A 22747-nucleotide genomic window follows, 5' to 3' on the forward strand; every position below is an offset into this window, starting at 1 on the left:
CACCACCAGCAACACAACCAACAGCAACGTTCGCTCTTCGAGACCAAACGCGAATTTACGTTCTATTAATTCGTCGGACAGAATTGACGCGTTTTCCCAACGCGTTTCGAAAAGAATAGAAAAGCGAATCCCTCTCCGATCGAAGGAAATAGAGATTGATACGAAGAAAAAAAAAAAAAAAATCGATGAAACGAAATCGAATCATAGCGATCGGATCCGTCTAGATACTAAGATAATTCGCTAATTCTCTGATTCCTTATCCTACGATTTTCAAAGAAAGAAAGAAGAAAGAAGAAAGAAGAAAGAAAATCAAAAGAAACATAACTAACAAAAGAGCCTGCATTCTTTTTCAAATAAATTTCTTAAGGTATAAAAATCTTACAAGAAATTCGCGAGCACGCGAATAATTGCGCACACGCAAACGCGCTCGCGCGCGCACAAACGAGCATACCCGTAAAACGCATCTCTTTATTTCCGCTGGAGAGCTCGTTAGTAACTTAACTCGTTTCGCGGTAACGATGATATGAGATTAAGTGAGCGTCCAGTAGGCTCGTTTTCTTCTCCTTTTCTCACGAAACACGAAACACTACGACGACGACGACGACGACGACGACTAAGATGCACGTTACTCTCGAATTAATAAATTACGACGTTTGCGTAGCCATTTTTTTCTGGACGTGTAGGTAGATAAACGCGTACATGTGTGTGTGTATGTGAGTGTGTAGGAAGCAAGAGGAGCAGCAGACAAGAGCCCAAACATTTCCTCGAGATTCTTTGTTCCTCTCGCAATTAACGTTTTATACAAACTCCGACAAGTTGCTTCTTCGTTTTCTGTTACCATTTCTGTAACCATTCCATCTACGTTTCAACTTCTTCCTCCTCCTCCTGCTCCTCCGCTTTCCAACCTCGCGATACTACACTCACGGTATACGTAAAACATTATACTTTCAAGCATGGAACATGATTTAATTAAAGTTGCCACAATACCACCGCAACCTCTATTAAAATGCCAAGCATTTTTCGCGAAAACTCGACGCGTGCGAACGGAATAATTTATAATTTATTCAGCCATTTTCCTGTCTACCTTCCTCTCACGATCGGCTTCTCTCTCCTTCTTTCTTTTCCTCTTAACCGGAATTACCCGTGTAATTCTCACGAGTTTTACGAGGGAGATTCTATCCTGTTAAAGGGAAGGAAAAAGGAAGAGGAAAAAAGAGTGAGAAAGACAGAAAAAATTGGAATTTTAATGGACGTTCGACAATCGAGTTTTCCGAAGAACGGTCTCCGTAGAACGTGTGTCTTCAACAGCTCCTCGTTACATTATCAAGAGTACCGTGACATGTATAAATGTAAACGTCTTAAAAAAAAAAAAAGGGAGAAAAAAGAAAAGAAGAAAGAAGAAAAATAATGGACGAGGAATACACTCTTTGTCGACCCTCGTCATTCGAACGTAATATCGAACGATGAGTATAGAAAAGAAAAGACGATTTGTATCACCTTTTTTTTTATGCTTACAGCCTCGCATGAAACACGTTTGCCCTCACAGTTGTCTCCTCCCTTCTCGTATTTTCATCTGAAAAAAAAGAGAAAAAGAAGAATGAAGAAAAATCTTAAAAAAAAAAAAAAAAAAACGTTAATAAAACGTTTACGCAAGGCTGACGAAACGTACGTTCTTTTATAGAAAAAAAAAAAAAAGAGAGAGAAAAAAAAAGAAAAAATAAATAAATAAAGGAAAGACAGAAAGAAAGAAAAGGAAAATAAAAAAAAAAATTCTAGCACCCTTTGTACGACGAAAATAGAGCGGTGAGTGCATGAGGTCAAATAGGTATAGTTAGATTTAAAAAAGGACACCAAGAGGTGAGGGCCTTGTATTAGTCCGATTAAAATCATGGCAACCGCATTGCGAGAGAGAGAGAGAGAGAGAGAACAAGTCGCGCGTAATAACTCGGTAGGAACATTCCGGCAGGATGTTTGGTCGCTATTTAATTAAGCTTCACTTGGAGCGTACTGGAAAGCTCACATCGTTGCGAATACTAACACGTTGAATGTGCGCAAAGCAGCGAACCGTGATGACTTATCAAATTAACGGAAGAAGAGAGTACACGATCCCAACTTTTCTATTTACGAGAGAAGAACAAGTATAGAAGGACTACGGCGTCTTTCTCACGTTCTTTTACCTTTATCTTGACTCTTTGATCGAACGTAATTAATCAATTAAAATTCGCTTAATAACGTTAACCCTTTCGAAGGGAACGAACGAGATCGTATTTTTTTTTAAGCCTCTATCTTTCATCGTACTTCGTGGATGCCACGTATCAGCGATTTTTCTTTTTTTCTTTTTTTTTTTTTTTCAAAATTTCCCTATTTATAATTTACATGATAATCAGGATAGAACAGAAGTTCGGGGAAACGATATTTTCGAATAAAAATGAGAATCTTTGCTTGGAATACTCGAAAATAAATCGAAATCGGATCGAGGTGTCGAGGAAGATAAATGACGAACATGTCACCGGTGCAGTTACCACACGTTCTCTCTCTCTCTCTCTCTCTCTCTCTCTCTCTCTCTCTCTCTCTCTGTGATGTTCATCGTTGGCGCAGCTTGTTAGTCGATGGTACAAAGTGGACAATACCAGATAGATGCCGTGCACAACCGTGAAACAAAGCAAAACATTATCGGTCAGTGGTAATAAACGGCTCCTGTAATATATCAAGCGAACGTCCAGTCAGTGCGAAGAAGAGACGGAGGTTGCTAACTGCAGCGAAGAGAAGAGAAGGGAGGAGAAGAGAAGGGAGGAATCGGCAGAGATACCAAAAGCCGAATTTGCACGCTCCAACGCAGGAGATATCTCTGACCGGTGTGCTTCCAACGTTATTCCCAATCTCCTGACTATGAATCACTGCTACAAAATTGTCCTCTGACTACCCAACGATATATATATATATATATATATATGCACACGCACACATACACACACTCGCGTCTTTGTTTGCTTTCGATAAAAAAATTCGTATACGTCCTTTCGTCTCCTAGCGAATATTGGCTGACTTTCGAGGCGGACGAATTGTATGGGAAAATCGATAAATTCGCAAACGTTTCTCTGCAGTTTGCGATTAAAAAAGAACAAATGAATGAATGGGAAGAGACTCGGGATATTCTCTTTTCACTAAAAATATCAATATTGCAGGAGATATATCCAATAAATATATGCATTAATATAAATAAAGATAAATGGATGGATGGATGGATGGATATATATATATATATACAGATAAAGAGAGAAAGAGAGATTACGTTGATCGAGATTAAACGTTATTTTCTATAGAAACGTCGTCCCGTGATACGAATCTTTATATTTCTCGTTTCCCCATGGAAAATAATCGAACCGAGCATGAAAATTATACAAACCCCAAAGCAAACTCACACTTTGCATATAACGCGTCGAACTCGACTTCGCCTTGCTTTTGCACAGCGAGAAAGAGAGAGAGAGAGAGGAAGCGAAAACATCCCTCCCTTTCATATCCGAAATTCGAGAGAGAAACGGTGAAAGCCGATAGAAGCGAGTATTACGAACGACGAGACGCAATAAAAGCGTTTCGCATCAACGAAATCCCAAAGCTACTGTTAGTTACCGTCCGATCTCCTACAAAAAGGAAAAACGACACGAAAAATACGTTTCGAACAAACGAGAAAGATCTCCAAGGTGTTTTTGACATTATTCGAAACGATTTTATAACTACGCGCCACAGTTACGAGAAGCGCGTTAATTGTGTCAAGCACGCTTAGCCAAATTCGTAAAAACTCTCAGATGTACATAGGATACGCGGAGGTGTTGCATCGGTTGGTCGGATTGTTACAGAGGATAAAAAATAGAGAGTAAAAAAAAAAAAGAAAGAAAGAAAAAAGAAGAAGGAGAGTGGAGCGGGGAAAGAAAGGAAAAGAGGACGATACGGTTGGTTTGATAATCTTTACGAGCTGGCAACTTTATTCTGTCCCTTGACAAATGATTCTGTTGCTTTGGCTAGGCCAGCTCGCAACGCGGTTCTCGTGATTTAACGCTCCTATCGCCGGCAGCGAATGCGTACGAGAGGAGAGAGGGAGAGAGGAGAGAGAGAGAGAGAGAAAGAACTAAGGGAACGAGAAGGATAAAAAGGAGAAACGAAGGAAAAGGGAGACGTTTTCAACGATAAACGATGCGACAAATAATGTCGTTATCACCGTGGAAGACCCCGAGGATATTCTCTCTCTGTCCGTTGTAACGTTCCGGTACCACTCTCACTTTTCCCTCCGTTATCTTTGCCCGAAAAGCGTTGGCCATTGTTTTTTCGTTTCGCTCCAGTCTCTATCTCTCTCCCTATTTCTCTTTGTCTCTTTCGTCGTCGAAAGAATGACTTAGTCACCGATGTCGTAGCGACATTTTAATTGGATCAACTCTCCTGCTGGATTTGTGTTCGCATCGATGAGGTTTCCTAGACCTTCCTACGCACTCTACCTACCTATCTATTTTACTAGCAAGATACGAAACAGCGAGAAAATATTTGCAAAAACGTGACAGAGAGAACGAGAGAGAGAGAGAGAGAGAGAACGATTAATCATTAAAAACATTCGACTTTTGGCACGAGCAGGAAAGAGAAAAAGAAAGACAGTCGTGATCCCTCGTAAGCTTTGCCCTCTAAGATCGTTCTTGTTCTTTCGCACTCGTTAACGTCAGGACGATTGCTTCGCCGGAATAATACCCTCCATTATTTAACCGTTCTTCCTCCTTCGCTGGCGGACTCGTTTCGAAGTCGAAGAGAATGCAAACTAGCTTGCGTTTCGAGGATTTACCGAAGTGCAGGTCGGAGCTTTGTGTAATGACAGGGAGAGAGATGGAGATAGAGTACCCAGACATAGGCAGATGGGAAAGCACACCGATTATCTATATATACATAATGCAAGCAAGAGGATTCATTCGACGTTCATTCAAGCCAAACTCTACGTAATCTGTCTCCTAAAGGACTGTCGAATGCCTGCTGATTGCAAATGATTACTTCGTCGTTAGAAAAGGAAACTTTACTCGTCGTTCCCTTCCCTCCCTTTCGTCCCTTGTCGGAGTGTTTGCATTGAATTAATCAAAACCAAATAGCTCAGAGTTTCAAGTACCTCCATTAATATATACTCCCCTTTCTCTTTCTCTCTCTCTCTCTCTATTCTCACGACAAAGAAACTGCTCCATTCATACGACGTAACGAGTGCCCTAGCTAACGTGATCTCTCTCTTTCCCTCTCTACTACGTAGTTATCGGTTAATATTTTAGCAAACGTCCAAAGGATAGTTCGATAGGGAACAAAAGAGAAAGAGACGACCGAAGGTTGGACATTACTCATGTCAACTCAACTCGACGTTCTCTCTGGTCAAAGGAGTAGTAATTTACCTTAGTCCTATTAATACCCCATCGCTGAAAATTCAAAGGTACCGAAGACAATTTATATAGTATGACGTATTACGACAGTTTGAATATACGGATTTCTGGTTACGACAAAGATACGACCGTTCATTTTAGATTATAAAAAAAAGAAAGACAGAGAGAGAGAAAGAGAGAGAGAAAGTAGCTTTGGAAACGTAACAGAGAAAATCGTAATTTCATTTATCGCGATTAAGCTCGTTTATATTTCGATGATTCAAAGTTATTCATGGCTGAACGAATTCGAGATGGCGGAGGAGAGAAGGAGAGAAAGAGAGAGAGAGAGAGAGAGAGAGGCACGAGGCGGTAGGGGAATAATAGTGAAATCTCAATTAGCACTGCGCAAAGCGTCTCCAAAACTTTGACTACCGATTACTCGCTCAAAGTTTGCCCGTTAAAGCGGAATGAGCCGAAGTAATCTACGACGTCTTAGTTATGCCGAATGTCGAGAGAAGAGAGCTGAAACTGGTCTGAATTAGAGAAGTGAAATATCTCAAGGTTTAATATTGTTCGACGTTGCTTTATCGATCTCGCTGTAACCCGATCACGAGTATAACTTGTTGTATTTTCTACCGACCATTAAAACGTAAGAATAAAAAGGAAGAAAACGGTAAAGAAACGAAAGGAAATAGAACGAAGGATACGAGATAAGGAAGCTTAGATAGAAGAAAATACTATAAACGCTCTACAACGATATCGCGCGTTCCCGAGACCGAAAGTCATAATATTTCGAACTATAACGATTCCAAGTACAATTAACACGGCAAATGCCGTCGCGAGACTAATCCAAGACATTAGAAACTAGCGGTGTTCTCGACACGACGCGTTGGCTTCTTCGATCGTTCCAACCTAACTCTCTCTCTCTCCCAACGCTAACATGGTAAATTGTTAGGAGACCGCGGAAGTTACACCTTCGAGAGTACCATCGAGAGTTTCCAAGTGTTTCAGTGTGCTAGTCCGAAGACTATGGCATGTGCCTTCGTAATCTTTAACTTTGAGAGAATCTCGCAGCTGGTGCCAACGAGACCGCCATCGTTATTACGCCAAAATCATCGTTTCCATCGAGTCTAAGCGCATCGCGAATTCTCCCTTCTAATATTTCTTTTTCTTTCTTTTCTTTTCCTTTTTTTTCTCTTTTTTCTTTTTTCTCTTTTTTTTTTTTACGACGTAACTTCAAAAACGTTGCTGATTTTTAAAACACCCCGATCAAAGTCGTCGGTTCCTTTTTTACGTTTCAATTTTATGCGACATATTTTTTTTACTTCTCTTCTTACTAGAATTTTATTTTTAATCGTTTACGACGATATGCTAAAGTTTTAATAACGTATGCGTTTGAAGCAGATAAGACGATATTGTATTTACTGACAGTGAATAGCGATTCTCAAAACGAAGTATATATCGCTATCGCTATTGTTATAGATAAAGAGAAGAATATCGTCATTCAGTAGAATACGCTTTAACGTTGAAAATATATATGGATAAGGTTCGGTATAAGGTTCGACTTTTATCGAATGCGCTCGAGATCTCTTTAAATCCGTGAAGGAACGAGGGGCAGGGACGATGTCGTTTGCAAACTTTTCGTGGAAGGGAATGTTTGAAACGAGTAAAAGACGACGCATTAGCGTCGTTCGAACCTCCCTTTCCTTCGTAAAGCTAGTCTCAGCGAAGCAACCAACACTTGCAGTTTGCCTTCCGTTGTCGTGCAAAATCGTTCTCGAGAAAGCATACTACGTACTCTTGATTCTTTTCTCTCTCTCTTAAAATCGTTGGTATCGTGCAAGCCTTCAGTGGGAAAGTTTCAGCCATGGAGAAGCCCTCGCGACTCGGTCCTTTTCCTTCCACCCTTCTTTCTTTCTCCTTTTTTTTTTTGCTTCTCCTTTTTCTTCTTCCGCTTTACCACCTCAGCCTTTTATATTCTTTTTACGATACGGTCGACTCGTAATGCACGCCCAAGTCGATTTAAGTCCATCGAAAAGAAACTCGAGGTGTAATCTGTCAGTAATATATATATGTATATATATATTACTGACACACACATATATAGAATATATATATGTTCTATGTATATGTATGTATATATATATATATAGTAAAAAAAGATATGCTTAAAAAAAATCTTCGCTACCGGTTTAGAATCTTAATTTTTATTAACCGTAAGTCCCTTGACAGACATACAATGAAATCATAATACTTCAGGCTTTCTTTCTTTACCTTTTCTCTCTCTCTCTCTCTCTCTCTCTCTCTCTCTCTCTCTCTCTCTCTCTCTCTCTCTCTCTCTGGCTTTCTTCAAACGAATCGATTTTCTCCTCGGCCTCCCTTCCTCGCATCGAACTACTAGCCGTCGAGTTAATAACCAATTCGAGCAGACACGAGACGCACACAATGGAGACACGAAAGTTCATGGATCGTTTCCTCTTTCAATTTTTTTTCTCTCATCCACCTCCGCCCTCCCGTTTTTCTTTTCTCTCATTCCCGGATATTAGTGGACGGACGAAGAAACGGAAGACGCCGACAGCACCATGAATTAATATCCGTGATTCCATCGGTTAATTAAACCGGAGAAATGCCGAGAGAAAAGAACAGAACAGAACAGAAAAAAAAAAGAAAAGAAAAAAAAAAAAGAAAAGTAGTTCTATCCTTTCTTCTATTCCTTTTCATAATCGTGGAGAGAGAAAAGGAAAAAAAAAAAGAATGAAAGAAAAAAACAAGAAAATTCGTTTAATTTTCCAACGAATAAAAAGCTGATTTATATTCTAGGATATCGATATGTGGTCGGAATCGATACGTGACGCGTGACCCGTTACGCGTTCCGTCCATTCATTTTTACCAAGCATTATATCGGTACACGCATTTTCGAGGCAAAGAATCGAGATTAAGCAGAGTTCGAGTATATTTCGAACAATGCCGCGTTTATCGACGTAACGGACAATTAGAGTAGTAGATACGAATGCAGAACTGCAACGAGCTGCAGTTGGCACGCCGTTATACACACGAAACCGTGAATCAGGCATTCATTCATGGATCCGCAAGCGAACTCCGATGAATGAGTCAGACTACCGTCTCTGCCATTGCGTATAGAAAGTGGGAGAGAGAGAGAGAGAGAAGGCATTCCATTGAAGAAGCCTCTCGAGACGATCGAGAGGTCGAAATAACTCGAGGCAACGACTCTCGTCTCGTAGGAAACAATAAACGAGCAGAGCTTATATTTTTAACGAATTAATCGACGAACGTATCGAAAGGAAAACGAACAAATAGAATATACAAGTACGTCTACGCGAAAACACGACCGTTCGTTCGTTCGTTGGTTCGTTCGTTTCATCCGTTCATTCATACATCGATCGTTAAATCGAACCGACGAGCGTACCATTCGTCTCGCATAGATATCTCTCGGTTGAAATTTAAAAGGTATATTAGAATACTTTCGAAAGAGAGAACGGCGACTTTAGTAGGCTTGTAGGAAAAGCTTTTACGAGACGAATTACATTGTATTTGCTTCGAACGATCGACTTTTACGATGGGAAGCTCGAAAGATCGAAGAGGACGAGCGATAAAAACGCTCAGAAAACCTCTCTCCCGTCGAGCGTGCCGAATCTACCGGAAACCTGAATCTTTCTGCGAGGTAATATCGCCGAAGAGAGCTTCTCGTGCAAGGCTATTTTTATTCCGTTAAAAAAGAAAAAAAAAAAAAGAAACACGCTATAGATCGTCGATCAAAGATCGAAACGTATCGTACACGTCCAACTTTTTCTTTTCTTCCTAATCAATGAATACCAATGCGAAAAGCGGATCTTGCGAAGTTAATCGGTCACGATTCGCAACGAACCGGTTTGCCTAACGTTGTACGAGTTTTCATCCAACTGCTCGATTTCCTTTCTAAAAACCGGTTTAGGTTATTTCGTAAGAGATATCTACTAAACGTGGCTCGCGCTTTTACTCGACTAATTTCTCCGTTCCACCGATCTAATCGTTTCGATCCGTTTGTTTTCGATCCGCGGCATGAATAAATAAATTGAAAAGTCGGCTCTGTTTAGCGATAAAATTCTAAAAAAAAAAAAAAAAAAAAAAAAAGGCTATTTATATCGTTTGCAACGATTCCCACGGTACCGAATCGTACGATTATGACCGAACGCAGGCTACACAATGCGCCGCTTTCCCAAAGATAGTAATCATTTGCTCATATTTCTATATTATCCGCGTATTGTCGATAGTCAAAATTTCTCGATTACTATAGCTCCATCTGGCGATAGTCGAAAAGCAGTCCATTCGGTTCGTTCGCTCTTTGGGAAACGGGAACGTCCATTAGAAGATTAACTGGTACGCGAGAAGTCACGATTCGAATTGCGGTTTATCACTCGACGAAACGCCCCGAATTTCGAGCTTATGTATACGTATATAAGCGATAACGATGTACAGAGAGCTTTGGGTACGTTTTTCTGAGAAGATAAATCTATCTTCATCTTTTTTCTTTCTTATCGAACTAACGAATGTAATATATAAATGAAACGAAAATGATAAAAAAAGATCGGTCTACGATCGCAGTAAGAATGGAGATAAGAGGAATGTTAAAGGTTTTGAGAAGAACGAGGTCGGGAACGAGGTCGATCGTGCGACCGATGTTAAGTATATAACATTGGAGAGAAAAAGAGAATAAAGGAACAAAAAAGAAATAACAGAAAAATAGAATAGCGTATAAGGAGACAAAGTAGCAGCGTTCTCGTCTCGACTACGTCAGCACTTTTTTCCTCGAGAGGGTCAGGGTATCGAGAAAGGGTGAACAGGCAAAACTTTGTGGAAGACTCATGAAGTTCCTAGTAAATTCGAACAAGAGAGAGATCTTTATTTTGACAAAAGGAACGCCTAACGCGAATATAACGATCGCTTGCGTAATTACGCGACATCACACAATCACGAATGTCGATGAAACGAAGTCGAGTTTTCGTCTTTCGTCTAAACTTAAGAGTATCCTAATGAATTCCACGGAAGCATCCGATAGTTTCTCTTCGAGTTTTCATTAGAAGCAGAATAAAAGAAGAGGGAGAGAGAGAGAGAGAGAGAAAGAAAGAGATGATAAAAAGGACAGAGTCTTTACTTTGAGCCCTTTTCCTCTTGCTCGAGAGGTATGAGCAACCGCCGTTCAACTAAAAGTAAAACCGAAGACTCGGCACTTTCCTTCTCCTCTCTTTTCCTTTTTTCTTTCTTCAATGTTGAAAACTTTGCGAGTCTCGAAGCAAAAGAGGAAAAAGAAAAGGGCTACGCTCGGCAAACGGGGAAAGACGAGAAGATCGGCTTAGCGAGAGAGAAACACGTCGAGAGAGAGAGAGAGAGAGAGAGAGAGAGAGAGAGAGAGAGAGAGAGAGAGTTCTTTTAAACGAATCTTTCGAGTGGACCGATAAGAAAGAAGATATCAAGGATATCTCGTGTAATTAAGGATTCCAGATGAGAAGTAGGCCGATCTGAAATTAAAATCAAAAAGCGAAGAGACGAGTAAACTTCATTAAGATCCGATCGAATATAAGAGGACCATAGGAATGGAAGAAATTGCGATGAGAGTTATGGAAGATTGAACAAAAGAGCGAAGAACGAAAAGAAAAAGAGAGAGAGAGAGAGAGAGAAGTATATACGAGGTGGGACAAAAAAGTGTCTCGTTCTACTCGCAAAGGGAATTTCTACTGATGGTAGAGACGAAGAAAGGTGCTCGAGGGTTGGTTTGTAAACTTGCCTGGAAGGGCAGGAAACCTAAAGAGACACCGAAGAAACAAAGTGAACGAAAACGAGAAAGGGAGGGTAGCAGAGGGAGAAAGAGAGAAAAAAAAGAAAGAGAGAAAGAAAGAAAGAAAGGAAGGAAGAAAGGAAGGGTGCGAAGGGCGAGCCATAGTGGAAACGAGGGTTTTGAAGACCCTCGAATTAAAATGTAAGTTGACATATATGTATATATCTGTCTCTCTCTTTCTTCCTCTTCTTCTTTATTCACCTCAAGCCTTTCTTTTCCATTTCTCTGCCTTTTTCCGCACTACGTGGAAATCAAGAATCACGTTGGTTCTCGACAAGAATGACGGAAATGAAAAGGAAGACTCTGCTACTTCGAAAAAAAGAAAGAAAGAAAGAAAGATACCCTCGGGAGAAGGTGTTGACGCGCCATTGTACCGGCTTAATTGCCTTTCTCCGATTATACCGAAATGAAAAATAAGATTAATAAGACGGAGCTAGACGGAGTCTCAAGTTCTTTTTCCCTTTCCTCCCGAAACAGGAAAATCCAATCAAAAAGTAAAACCTCGACTCGGTTAATTACAAAATGGTTAGAGATTAATTATACGAACGATCTGAGAAGAGTCTAAGAAAGCTGTCCGGAAATTTCACTGGGAAGTCATCATCTCCGGAATAAAGAGACTCTCAAGAGAAACAAAAAGAAAAGAGGAAGAAAGCGAGAAAGAGACAGAAAGTAATAAGATCTTTTACTCCTCGCTCGTGAAGTTATAACGAGCAGTAGAGAAACGTTTAATCTCCCGATTAGCAAAGCACGAGAAGGATCCCGCTAATTGCTCCTAAGCGAGTAAAAACGAGCGAGGGGGAGAAAACAAGAAAAAGAAGAATAAAAGAAAAAGAAAAAGGAAAAAAAAAGAAACAGGAGAAAAAATTCACGTCGACCTCTAAAGTTTCCACGAATCTCGAAAAATTGTCGGAGCCGAACGGAAGGTGTCTACTTTTCTAAAACCCGAAAAAAAAAAGTTCTTTTGCCAGGAGGCAAGGAGCGGAAAAATGGCGGGAACGGTAGAAAGGAGGGGGCAGAGAGGAATATGACACGGGCGTCGACACGGTAATTACGATCCATCATACACACAATCCGTCGCACGAGGCTGCCGGTGCAAAACCACCGATGGATAGATACCTACTTTTTTTTTCTCTCTTCTCTCTTTCTTTCTCCACCTTCGTTCCTCTTTTACACCATAGCTAGGACGTTTCGCGCTCTTCTCTCTTTGTCCTCTTCCACGCCTATGTATCGATCGGTGAAACGCTCATAAATCATCCAGAATTTATGAAGAACTTTATAGCGAACGATCTGTATACACGAGAAGAGCGCCTCGTAAAATTTCTTCTCCTTGCTAGTCTTCCTCCTCTTCACTCGCTTCGAAAATCTATTGTTTTCTTCCTTCGTACTTTTCTTCTCGAATCTCTTTTCTCTCTCTCTCTCTCTCTCTCTCTCTCTCTCTCTCTCTCTCTCTCTCCTCCTTCTCCTACTCCTCTCCGAGTTCCTCGCACGCTAGTCTTGCTCGTAAAAATTTCTTTCGAGTCTGGAAAAAGAAAAATAATATTGCGAGAGCTCGTAAACTCCTATCAAAATGAAAACTCGAGAAGAAATACCCGATACTGCATAAGGACGAACGTTTAGATCCAACGACTAATGACTAACTAACAAGCAAACAAAAATGACGAAGACTTTGAATCCCGAAACGTAATCCGAAGTTGTTCCAAAGGAAAACACGCGTACGCACACAGCCACGCGCGGAAGAAGTAACCGCGATATGAACTCGATATATGCCGGATACGTAATCTCATTTTCGAGAAAGAAGAGGAAACGGCAAAGAGGACGTAACTGAAAACTACTTGGAAAACATTTCGACCAATGAACTCGAGATTATACGAGCTATCCGTTCGGGAACGATAAGAAAACTTTTCTATCTATTTCTCTCTCTCTCTCTCTCTCTCTCTCTCTCTCTCTCTCTTTCTTTTTCGCATAGCAGCCTGAAGGAATTTCCTCGAGTATACGAAACGTGGAAACGTCTTTCGAATCCGTATTGGATTTCAATCATCCTTTAGGAACGTTTTGAAGTCACGATAAATGCCCTAAACGTTTCCGGACTACCTTTGGAATTGTTCGAACACACGAGAGAGAGAGAGAGAGAGAAGAGAAAATAGTTGGAAATATTTTCGCAAATCTTGGGAAACGAAATAAAGAAAAGAGAAAAGTTATTTCTGTTTGAAAAATTGTCGTAAAATCGATGAATTTTCTTTCGGTTTTTTTTTTTCGATCGATCGTGGCCTCGCTTTCGTTTCCTCTTCCTCCCGATCAACGTGCCCTAAAAGTACAAGGACTTTAACGGATGGCCTTATTAACGAACAGCCGTCGAGTTCCCTCGGGGGTTGAACTTCATTCAACGCGATCCCGAATACCATTTGTAACGAGCACGAGAAAGGTTGAGTGCGAAAGTCGAAAGGGGAGACGGAACCTTGGCGAGATATTGAAAACGAAATTAAAACTGAGAGAGGTCGTGTATCTAAAAGTACGATAAAGTTCATTTAAAAAAACCTCTACGTACTATCTTACTATTTATCCGTCCGACCGAGATAAAGTCTTTCAATCTTTAATAGAAAGAGTTGACCCAGGATGGTCAAATGTCGGAGGTGAGAGCTAGAACGACGTCTTAAAAAGATCGTCGAACGTTTTCGTTTATGGCGCGAGGACAGGACGAAAATAAGAAATCAAAGAGCTAATCGTCGATGGATTAGCGATCTTTTTTTCTCTTTCTCCGTTGCTGTATACGCGTGTATGGAGAAAAAAAAAGGAAAGAAAATTGTAGGACCGAGCGACCGCCCGTAATAAATAATAAATAAAATCTATGCTCGATCGGAGAGAAAATCGGTTTGAGAAAGAAAAATGTCTTTGTCTAAATGGCTCGTTTCTAAAGAGAATTTTGCAAGATTCGAAAGTAATTTTGAAAAGGGTCGTCGGAGTCACGTTGCAATTACTCCGAGAGGAAGTTGGAAGAGAACGCGCGGTTTCTCCAAGGGAATAGAGTTGCCACGGATCGGATTAACTTGCGTGCCACCCGGCGGTGGTCAGAAGCTAGGTCGTACGTGTAATTTGTTTCTCAGGGCCGTGTGAACGTTCGCTTATGATACATGCTCCGAGGTATACCTTGAGAACGCAGTGCCCGCGCATCCTTCCTTCGATTTCATCCCCCACCTTGTTTTCTTCGATTTCTGGACACCTTCCAAGTCGCGACGACACGTAGAACCAAACCCTTCCAACCTTCGCAAGCGCCCCTTTTACGCTGTAATTTTATTCTATATAATCGTTCGGCTTTAAAATTCGTTGCACGGTGACGACGTCTCCGCGTAAAGTTATCGACCGTTCTGCGTCAACCTAAACGCGAGAGATAAGATACGCGAGCGATAAGGAGTGCGGAAATAATTAGTCTCTCCTTTGGTACGTGTCCTTAACGGTTTTTTTTTTTTTCGAAAAGGAACAAAAAAGAAATTAAAAAATATATATATTACACTCTCAGTACGTTCCGAAAGATAATATATTCGCTGTGTAATTATCATCGCGTTCGATTAGATTAGAAAAGATAATCGACGATGTTCACTCCAATTTTCAATGCAATGGTAGAATAAAAGAAAGATATACATCTACATGCAGTAGGAGCTAGGAGAAGAGAATCGTAATACGAGTGTAACGTCGTGCAAGTCGACGTTACGAGCACGACTCTACGAGAAACGACATTATCTCAAATTGCACGTATCCTCCGAATGCACGAGCACAATTGCACGAGCTAACCGTCCAAATAGAGTTGCACCATTCATCCTACGTATACAGGGCATGCCGAGATCTCCGACAGATACATAGACACACGTCTCTATATGTGTATACACGTACACGTATATATATTTTCTCTCGTCCATCGATATCGAACAAGATATTACGCGATACGTACACACTCACGGAATATCTTTTCGTAGGTGGTCGATAAATTTCAAGATCGACTCGATTTAATAGAACGACACGCTCGTGCGCGCATCGACGAGCTCGAAAAGCACAGTTCCAGCATTATTCTCTTCGAATCGAGCTATCATTTTTCGAGCAACTCCTCGTCTATACGCGCAAACGACGCGTGCATACGCCAGAGAGATCTTTCATTTTCCTCCTCTTCTTCTCGTATAAAAAAGAAAGTAGAAAACCAAAGAGAGGAGAGAAAAGAAAAGAATAGAAAAGAAAAGAAAAGAAAAGGGGAAAAAGGAAAATGAAAAAGACGGGAAAAATCCCAGATCTCTCGGAAGGAAAAATTGAAAGCAACGTAGACGAGATGGAAACATTCGGAAGGTATGTCGTTCCTCGATAAAAATAAGAGAAATCCATTTTATCGCGTGTGTCGAATGCGGCCCTGACGTAGTAGGATGATGCACTCTGTATATATGTAATATGTCATCGAGTCACGTGTAGATCTGTGTGTGCATGCAACTGGAATATACAGGGCACCGTGTCGCGAAGAGGGAAGGAGAAAATGAAGGAAACGACGAATTACCGGGAAATGCGATCTGTGCGTCCGAATGATCGCGATACGGAGAGTGGATCGTCGAAGCGCGCGCGCGTGTGTGTAGCACGGTTCCATACAATATTCTCATCCATTCCTACGCTTGTATGCGTGAACGTGTTCACAGCATAAATAATGGATCGAGTTAAGCTCGAGAGAAGGTAGAGACGTGTCCTTTCGTTTTCCTTTTCTCTCCATCGAGGGGAATCTCGCGCACGAATCTCGTTTCTAAAATATCACTTCCCTTCGAACCGTTTAAAGAAGAATAATGTTGGTAAACTTGGAAAAATCGTCAAACTGGAAAACGAAGTCTGATCGTTTGAGAAACGATAAAAAACGAAGAGAAAAAAGTGAGATAGATAAATAAAGAGAGGGCAGGGAGGGAGGGAGAGAGAGAGAGAGAGGAAATGAAGTTAAAAAAAGAAAGAAAAAAAAAGCAAAGAAAGAAGAAGAAGCCAATTCTAAATCCAATCGAAAGCTTTCTTCGATGAAGAAGGAGAAAGCAAGAGGAAAAGGAAGAAAAAGTAAAGATGTAAGAAAATAAAGGAGAAGTCGAGAAAAAGCGTGGAAGAAAGTTAGTCGATGGAGGAGGAAAGCGATCGGTATTACTGTTACTACTTTTATGCTACTATTTCTGGTAGGTCCAACACACCGAGTGAACTTTGCCTCTTGCCATTTCTGAGATTGGATTCTTATGGAGTATTTCGTATCAATCGTCTTTTCTTTTCAGTGGAACGGGCCGCAGTCGAACGTAATGGAGCAAAGACGTCGAGATCCACCTGAGATTCGAACTGGGATTACTCGGCCATCCTTTTTCTCTCTATCTATCTACCTATCCATCTCTCTCTCTCTCTCTCTCTCTCTCTCTCTCTCTCTCTCTCTCTCTCTCTCTCTCTCTTTCTCTGGGAAAATCGCCTATCGAGAAGAAGAGAATTTTCTTCCTACTCGTCAATTTTCTTTCAAGATCCTTTCTCTCTGTCTCACACACATAAACGTATATAAAAGAATCTTCAAGCATCTCTCTCTCTCTCTCTCTCTCTCTCTCTCTCTCTCTCTCTCTCTCTCGTAGACATATAAAGAAACATATATATCACATACACGTACAATAACAACAAACGCGTCTCATCAAATTTTCTTTCCTCTTTATAAAATTCGCTGGATCGTTATTAATTTTATCGGAGTACTGTTTCTTCCTACAGTCTTCGGTGACGTATCTTCCAGACGCTCATAAAATATAGCGTTGTATAGCATAACAAAGCTATCGTTTCAATGGTTTTATGGGATAACGCGTAAAAGTGTTCTCCGCTCTATTTTCTATTAACAGTACGTCACGGAGAATGAGAAATGGAGAAAAAAAGAACGTAAGGAACGTAGAACATTGAGAACCGAGCAGACTACGCGACTACTATCTTAATTATGCAGGAACAACGGGAGATAAAGTTTTTTCTGCTAAGGCGCGATAACAAACTATATCGAATATATGATATACGAGTCTGTGTATATGTACGAGCGTAACAAAACACGAATGTAGGGGAAAAGAAAAACTTACTCGTCGTCAAAGTAAACAATCCAGCAGTCTTTGCCAATAAAGTACACCTCTCTCTCTCTCTCTCTCTCTCTCTCTCTCTGTCTCTCTTTTTCTACTCTTCTGAAACAGAAAAAAAACCACAAAGAATTACACGATGAACACGTAAACATAGAAAGACATACCTATTTACGCGCGTTGGTGTGTGTGTGTGTGTGTGTGTGTGTGTGTGTGTGTGTGTGTGTGTGTGTGTGTGTGTGTGTGTGTGTGTGTGTGTGTGTGTGTGTGTGTTTATAAGTTCTATGTCATTCGCTTTATTAACGCGATAAATATCGGATACGGTGAAGGCGAAGAAAAAAAAAAGAAAAAAGAATATAGGACAAAAATTATATCTCGTTTTTTCCCACCTATCGTCGCGGTTATCGATAATAAAATAAATTGCCATCGCTTTGCTGTCGCGGATATAATAACATTAATAATAATAATAATGATAACTATGTGCTCTTTGAGAGCATGATAACATAAAAACATAAAAGGAGGAAAGTGAAGAGGAGGAGAATAAAATCGATAATAAAATATTTTGTCGTAGTCTCGTAATATCGCTAATGACAATTATAATTATAATTATTATTATTATTATTATAATTATTATTATTATTATTATTATGATAATAAAAATATTTCCATCTTTTCTCCTCTTAAGTAATAAACAAGAGAATACGAGAGAACGAGTTTTCTCAAGACCTCTCTTTCTCGGTTAGAAGCCTGGAACGAAACGATTAGAGTCTCTCGTTTTCGCAATACGAGAGCTTAATACGCAAGCTTACAACGATCGCGCGTCACCGACTTGGCGCAAAAATAAGCTCGATAATGAAGGAAGGAAGGAAGGAAGGAAGGAAGGAAGGAAGGAAGGAAGGAAGGATAGATAGATGGATGGATGGAAGGAAAAGTGGAAGGAAGGAAAAAGTGAGAGAAGGAAAGAAAGGGACAAAAATGTGCTCGGTTTGAGGAAGAAGAGGGTCGTGGTCGGGCTCCGTTCCTTTCGCGCGACGCCCTGCAAAAAGCAATTTCGCTCGAGCCCGATTTAATGATATCGTTCCTCTCTCTTTTATTCCGTTCCATCTCTCTCTCTCTCTCTCTCTCTCTTTCGGCCTCTATCTGTCTTTCTCTAACTCGCATGCTCGAGTACGTTATCGTGACTTTGCAACAACTCGAATTAAAACTTAAAAAAAGAAGATACAAAAAAAAAGTAGAAAAAGAAAAAAAAAAACGAGGACAAAACTAAAGAGAAGAAAAATGAATGAACGAACGAACACGAGCGGACGAATGAATGAGAAGACACGCCTCGGTGAACAATTACGAGGATATCCTTCATAATTCATGACTTTCGAACTCGTATAATTAGCCGGCAGGGATAGAAAAGTTAAGGGATGGGCGATCAAGTGCTCGTTGCCGCTCAACGAGAACAAAATGCTTTTATTATCTCGTAGAGAATTCTAACTCACGGTGGATGATGTACGGTGCGCGTTTACTACACACGCGCAAACTACAAACTAGGATACGAAGAAGAACTATAATAAGGCGGATATGAACCGGATAATAGTAGAGGTGAACGGTGCAAGGTAGCTATCGGATAGAGAAGAGAAAAGGCCAGGAAAATCTCTGACAGAATCGTATTTTCAATGGTATTATTGCCTTCGTATCGTCTCTGCTTGGCTCGACTCGGCTTTGGCTCGAATCGTCTGTCTACTATGGGGGACACAACGACTGCTAGCAAACGAGCTACCATAGAAAAAAGGAAGCTAATGTCACAGAGAAAACGTTCTCCGCGACGAAGATTTTTTCGATAATTATCGACGCGAAAAATCAATAAAAGGATTTCCTACGAGAAGATTTTTAAAAACGTCAATTCATCGATAGGAAACTACACGAAACGTTCGAAGGCAGATGTTCGAAGGAGAATCGTGATGAACGATACCATACGAACGGCTTGATGCGATGAATACAAAGTGGATAACGTCATAAAAGACGGACACGAGATAAGCCTATCAATCATCTCCCTTTTATTTTCTAAGAAAACTTTATCGTTTCCTCCCAATGCGAGCGTTTATATATGTACATTCTATATACGAGCCATGTTCGCGTTGAAACTTTTTCCACTTAAAGTGTCCCGCACAATTTTTAACTTCCACCATAGAGTTTTGAATAATGAAGAGCACGCTCGATACGCTGCATATAAATTGAATTGTATGTTATGTACCAGACGTCGACCACCGACGATATCCTCTCTCTCTCTCTCTCTCTCTCCCCTCTCTTTTAACTTTATCTATCCATCTATCTTTTTCCGACATTAAGGTTAGTCATATATCTTCTCAACGTGTTAAAAACAATACACCTTGAAGGACGACAACGTTACAGATAAGGTGCATACTGACGTGACGTAATAAACGCATTGTATCGATCAAAGAATAAAATAATTAAAAATAATTAAAAATGGAAAATTAAAAATAAAATATTAAGTAACTAAGTAATTAAAAAATAAAAAATAAAAAATTAAGTAATATTACTAAATTAAAAATAAAACGAAAGAGAAAATACATTTTATTACTCTCTTCTCGCAGCTGTGGCATATTTTCTATGTATAACAAAAAAGAACAAAAAGGAAAAAGAAAAAAAAATTATTAACCTAAAACAATTAAGATATTCAATCAGTAATTTTATTAATTGTCGAATTCCTTTTACACGATCTCGTTCGCGTCGAATTAAGACCCTTGAGAATATCTTATCAGTTTTCTCTCTCTCTCTCTCTCTCTCTCTCTCTCTCTCTCTCTCTCTTTCTCTATTACCTAGTTTCCTCGATATCCTGCAACATTATCCTCTCGGAACTTCAATTAAACTTGGTGCTTCGGACGAAGGGATCCCTTACGAAACAACGAGGCTCGTTGTTTTCGGAAGCTCGACAACGATAAATTATGACTCGGAGAAGCATCCTCCCCCTGATTTACGAGCACCCTCGCCCTCACCGTAGGACTTTTATACTCCACGACTCGTGACTATCATCCTCCTGACCTCTCTTACCAAGAGAACGGCTTGTGGTTCGTTTCTTTTTTTTTTTGTTTTTTTTTTTCATCTTCCTTCCTTCTCTCATTTCACTGGATAAAAAATGCAAGAAAAAAGAAGCAGAGAGAGAGAGAGAGAGAGAGAGAGAGAGAGAGAAAGGAAGAAAGAGAATAAATAATATTTTCGAGAAAAAACCTACGTATTATAGTCGTAGATAGTACTTCGATTCTCCTCTTTTAGATTTCTTTTCGTTTTTCTTCTTCTTTTTCTCATTCCTTTTTGCCATTTCCTTCCGTACGGAACGAAACGTAGTTTATCGGGTAATAAAGCCCAAGGAGAAAGGATCTACGATTATCCGAGGTCGAGGTCGAGCTCGGTACGTTCTCCGAACTAACGCAAAATGATGCCGTTTTTGGCAGAATACGAGAACTTTCTCAATTCTATACCGACGATTCCATTCGATCCATTTCTAAAGCTAATAGAAAGAGAGGAAGAGAGAGAGAGAGAGAGAGAGAGAGAGAGAGAGAGAGAGAGAAACAGAATCGTTGAGATTTCTCTTCAATTGTCAGATATATTAAATAATAAAAAAATATTCATATCTCTCGAGTGTTAGGAATTGAATAAAAATCCGATAACGTTTTTTGCCGTACTATTTGTTATTAGATAAGCTACATAAAGTGTTATGGCTTTTATCAATTACGTAAAAAAAATTTATATCTTACGATGAATAATAGTACGCAGACGAGAAAGAAAAAAAAAGGAAAAGAAAAGAAAAAAAAGGAAGGAAAAGATAAACGAAGAAAAAAAAAGAGAAGTACCTATTTCATTATATTCCACGAAGAGAGAGTCGCGTGTTTCTCCATACTTAGAATTTAGGTTGCGCAGCATCGAGCGATTATGCGATCGAATCCAATTACTTTGCCGGTTTATTAAACCAGCTCTTATATATACGAAATATTAAATACTTCGATATATCTTTGCTTAGAAAGCCCAATATAGATGGTTGGTCAAAGTTAATTTCTCGGCATTTAAATACGACAAGAAGCTATTACTTTGTTACGTTGAAGTGTCGTTCCGCACGCAATTTATCGGTACTTATTACTATCGAGTTGAACAACCTTGACGTAAATTCCTTTCCGTCGAATGGAAATATTTCGAAATCCGATTGAAATACTTATCTATGCGATATATTTGTATAAATATGTACGAGAAATAGCGTAAAACAAAAAAGAGATTTTTCGTTTAAACGTCCCTTGCTTTTAACGGAAGCAGCTGCAAATAATACACGAGAATAGGAATTTCTTTTTATACGTTCCTTCTTTTCCTTTCTCCTCTCTCTCTCTCTCTCTGTCTCTGTCTCTCTCTTTCCCTTACTCTCTTTTTCGTAGCTATCCCTCGAGCTAAAACCAGACCGATAAAATAGAGGACTTCGAAGAGCGTCGCGCACTTACGCGAGAGAGGAGCGAATCCATTTTCGTCGATGTCTCGAATTTGGACGACGTCCAGGTGGGAAATCGATCGACCTTTACGAGCATCAATGCCGACGATTCCGTTCCTCCTTTCCTCTCTCGTTCGCCCTCCAATTTGGCTGACCAACAGACGTTTAAAACCGAACTCGACGAGTTCGCGAAAATGAGAACGAATAGTACAAAATTGGCTCGTAGTTTTCCTTTGCTAAAATTACATCGTCGATGTAATCTATACAACAACATTCTATTATTATGCATTTCGAAATATACAAATGTCAATATTTGTTTTTTCTTTCTGTCTCTCTCTCTCTCTCTCTCCTCTCTTTCTCTCTCTTTCTTTCTCTCTGAAAATCATCTGCATCTGAAATATCAAAATTGCATACGTGTTCGTGCTTTTTAACGCGTCTTTTGTCAGTGGATTATACCAGAATGAACAGACGAATACGTGGATTATAGCCGAGCTTGAAATCCCAGAAATGGAAGGAGATATAGAGAGAAAGAGAGAGAGAGAGAGAGAGAGAGAGAGAGAGAGAGAGAGAGAGAATGAGAGAATGAGAGAATGAGAGAGAAAGAGAGGAAATGAAAGGAATGTAAGAGCAAAGGGTTGACGAAGGGTCGAGAATCGCATACGGAGACTACTCACAGCACGAGCTGGATTAATTTCCAACCCCCTGAAGCTTTCGTCAGGCTACCCTTGTTCTCTATCTTCTTTCCTTTTCTTCCACACGTATCCTTTTTCCCTCTTTCTATCTCTCGACTCGACAATTTGAAAAATCGTTACTATTAGAAACACGCTGCAATGGAGAAAGAATAAATAGTGTCAAATAACAATTTTTCGATCTAATACAATACGATTACTTTTTATCAAGATACGTAATGTTGCGGACGAATATATGTTCAAAGTATTCTAGTTGTACGTATTCCCCGTTTTTTTTTTTTTTT

General features: G+C 40.0%; 1 long non-coding RNA gene across 2 annotated transcripts in view; it reads right to left on the reverse strand.

Annotated features, from left to right (window-relative positions):
• Positions 1-1496: 1496 nt before the first annotated feature.
• Positions 1497-22747, reverse strand: part of LOC122633511 — a 37199-nt gene continuing 15948 nt past the window's right edge. The window contains exons 4-5 of one of the 2 annotated variants that reach the window (XR_006328127.1): positions 17301-17399; positions 1497-1573 (exon numbers count right to left, since the gene is read on the reverse strand). This is a non-coding gene — a long non-coding RNA (uncharacterized LOC122633511). Of the gene's footprint in view, positions 1574-12652; positions 12731-17300; positions 17400-22747 lie in introns of those variants that run through there. The other variant, XR_006328126.1, reaches the window with a different exon arrangement.

Source organism: Vespula pensylvanica, chromosome 12, assembly GCF_014466175.1.
Source record: "Vespula pensylvanica isolate Volc-1 chromosome 12, ASM1446617v1, whole genome shotgun sequence".
In the NCBI taxonomy this organism is placed as follows: Eukaryota; Metazoa; Arthropoda; class Insecta; order Hymenoptera; family Vespidae; genus Vespula; species Vespula pensylvanica.